Below are 3428 nucleotides of genomic sequence, written 5' to 3'. Positions count from 1 at the left end.
GGCATGTCTCAATAGCCTTCTAGGGCTTCCCTGGTGGCACAGTGGTTGAGAATCCGCCTGCCAATGCAGTGGACATGGGTTTGATCCCTGGTCCGGGAAGATCCCACACGCCACAGAGCAACTAAGGCCCATGCGCCACAACTACGGAGGCTATGCTCTAGAGCCCGTGAGCCACAACTACTGAGCCTGCATGCCACAACTACAGAAGCCCGCAGGCCTGGAGCCTGTGCTCCACAACTAGAGAAGCCACCGCAATGAGAAGCCTGCGCATTGCAACGGAAAGTAGCCCCCTCTCGCTGTAACTAGAGAAAGCCTGCATGCAACAACAAAGACCCAACACAGCCAAAAATAAATAAATTAAATAAATAAAATTTAAAAAAAATAGCCTTCTAGCTCACTGCTGCACCTGATGAATGTATTAGAACACAGACTCTTGGTCCCCTCCCCAGAAACCTGAAACAATCTAGCAGGGTGAAGGCCAGGGTCTGGATTTTTAAAAAGCTCTCCCAGTGGTCTGTGAAGCCAGGACTAAGAACCACTTTGTCTAACTGGCTACCTGGACTCCAGCCTCTCCCTGTTCCAAACCCTTCCACCCACAGCTATCAGATTAATTTTCTTAAAGCACAGTTTATCTCAGGTCACTGTCCTGCTTCCTTGGTGGCTCCCCACTGCCTGCAGGCCAGTGCAAAGTCCTTAGTGTGGCATTCAAGGCCCTCTCCATTCTGATCTACTCATCCTGCTAACCCCTTGCCCCACCCACAGAGCCACATTTCCCTGTGACAGCCTCTTGGCCCTGCTCTCTCTCCTTAGCTTGTCTGGACTTTAGATGTCAATTGAAACAGCAGTGATCCTTCCCTAAGACTTTGAGCCCTTCAATAAGAGGAATGAGGAATTATTGCTAAAATGCCCTCTTAATTCAAGAGCCATGTGTGCAGCTTTAAATGAAGAGGGTTTGTGTGGCTGCAGATGAAAGGAGATCCGTCAGCAGATACAACACAATAGCAGTAATGTGTAAACACAGGATAGGGGGAGAGGTGGGGCTCATGATTAATTCAAAGAAGATGGTATTTCAGCATTCTCCCTGCTTTTATTCAAGCCCAAAAGACAGAGCAGGTCTGGTAAGCACTGGGGCTGGGACCATGTTTCAAAGTGCCTCTCATGCTTTTCTGTCCCCATTCCTAGACAAAAGCAGAGAAACCCATTTGGATCTTGTTCAAAAGGTCAGAAGTGTTTTACTAATATGATTAAACAATGTGTGTGTTTGGACTTTGCTCCATTTCCCACAAAGAAACACCTAGCCCAAAACATAATAAGAAGTGTGTTGATTGACAGCAGGAGTTATTTCAGAACGTGGCCTGGAAATTGTTCCCCTCAAGTACTTCAGAGTGAAAATGGACTCTAAAGAACTTCTGGCTAAATGTGACAAAAGAGCCTCTCATGAATCTCCATCTGCTCCCTCCCAAAGCCCTACTACAAACAACCATAAAGGAGTAAAAAGAGTTACAAATCCACAAGGTTTATGCAAATAAGGGAGGACATGGCAGCAGATGAAGTATGTCAGCACATTTTTGGAAGGCAGGAAGCAGAGGAAGGAGTGGCGAGTCACATGGAAGCAAGGGGGAGGCTGAAGGTCTGATGCCTACAGAGGGCTTCTGGGTGAGAAGCGGGCAGACTGCTGGGACAGGGAGGGCAGAGCTGCACATGGGGCGTGGAGGGGGGAACTGGTAGAGACTGCATGAGAGCACAGTCCCTGTGGGCAGTGGGGTCACCACACGTCGCTTGCTCCTGCAGGAGACTTCAAGTGCCCATGGGGAATTTGGGTCAGCTCATCAGGCTGGAGGGTGAGTATGGAGTACAGAACTGAAAATATGGGGAATAAATGGAAACCCTGATACTAAGAGGTAAACTTCCAGCTCCTTTTCCTCACACTGCTTCTAGGAAGCCTGGCAACCAGGCACACCCCAGGCTGAAGACTCAAGAACTCTTCTGAAGGAACTGAGCAGACTCAAGGGAAAGGCCTACAGATACAGACATGATACCATTACAGACGTCCAATAGAACAGCCAGCTCATGATTCCTCTACAGAGCAATCCACTGGTAGACAAGGTCTACCCAAGCATGCTGACCATCCAGTCATCTCTTCAGCACATTACTCTTAAATATGATCTGAGAGCCAAGAACCCCAGACATTTAAGGAAAGCCTCAGGCATGAGAGATAGGTGTGGGGGAGGGAGGAAGAATGCATAAGTTCAGAGAGGAGGAGAAAGCTTTACAAATGCTATGAAATCTTCAGGGAAAGAAAAGAAGATTTCTCTCTCAAGGTTCATTTTCATGAAATGTCAGAACACCAGGGATAAAGAAAAGACCCCAAAAGGACTCGGAAAGGAAATACAGGTCAGTTGAGAGGATCAGGAAAAGATCAGAAAGACACCAGACTTCTCAGCAGCAACACTGGAAGCTGGAAGATAATGGAGTCAGGACTTCAGAATTCTGAGTGAGAATTATTTATAGTTTAGAAATCCAAACCTAAACCATTAAGAGAAATGGTAGAATAAAAGACACTTGAAGACATGGGAGATCACAAGTAATTTGCCTCTCATGCTCCCTTTCTCAGGAAGCTCTCCACCCAAATAAGAGAACAATCCAAGAATGAGGAAGACATACCCAGGAGAGGGCATAGGGATTCCCAGGATGATGGTAAAGGAGACCTGGATGCTGGGGGGGGGGGGGCAGTAGGCCTAGGGATGTCCCCCTCTGAGCCAGAGAATAGAGGACTCAGGACAGAGATGGGCCAGATGGATTACCTAACAGGTGTGACTAGGTGGAAAATTATGTTGAGGGGCTATTAGATGGTTGTGAGAATTAGTTGTGAGAATAAGTTTGTGAGAAAAAGTTTACCAAAAACTGAGTCAATAAAAAATCTGAGGCAATTGCCACCTACAGAAAACCCCACTACACAAAAACTGTAAAAGAAGATAAAAGCAACACAAAAAAATTTACAGAGCCTTAATAATGTTAACACAGATTATTGATTTAACCAAAGGCTGTGATACAGTGTTGGGAAGCTGGAGGAAAGGGAAGGAGGATGTAGGTGTAAGAAGGTAAAAGAAACCAATCCTCATCTCCCATGATTGCAAGAAAATGGGTAATGTTTAAAATTGACAAATCAACAAAAGAACACTATAAATATATGATTTAGAAAGATGGGAGAGGAGGTTAAAACTGGGAGAAATAGCTGAAAGCATTTAACTGGGTACCTCTGAGCATCAAACAGGGAGCTGGGGTTGGGTGGGATAAGAGACTGCGATTTTCACCATGTCTCTTTCAGTACTATTTGATTTTTTAATTTTGGGGGTATATATGTTACTTTTATGAAAATTTAAAAATTAAGAAAAATTAATAGAAAATATTTTAAATTGACAAAAACA

Source organism: Kogia breviceps, chromosome 4, assembly GCF_026419965.1.
Source record: "Kogia breviceps isolate mKogBre1 chromosome 4, mKogBre1 haplotype 1, whole genome shotgun sequence".
Classification (NCBI taxonomy): domain Eukaryota; kingdom Metazoa; phylum Chordata; class Mammalia; order Artiodactyla; family Physeteridae; genus Kogia; species Kogia breviceps.
The sequence above is the reverse complement of the archived record's forward strand: the minus strand, read 5'-3'. Positions refer to the sequence as shown.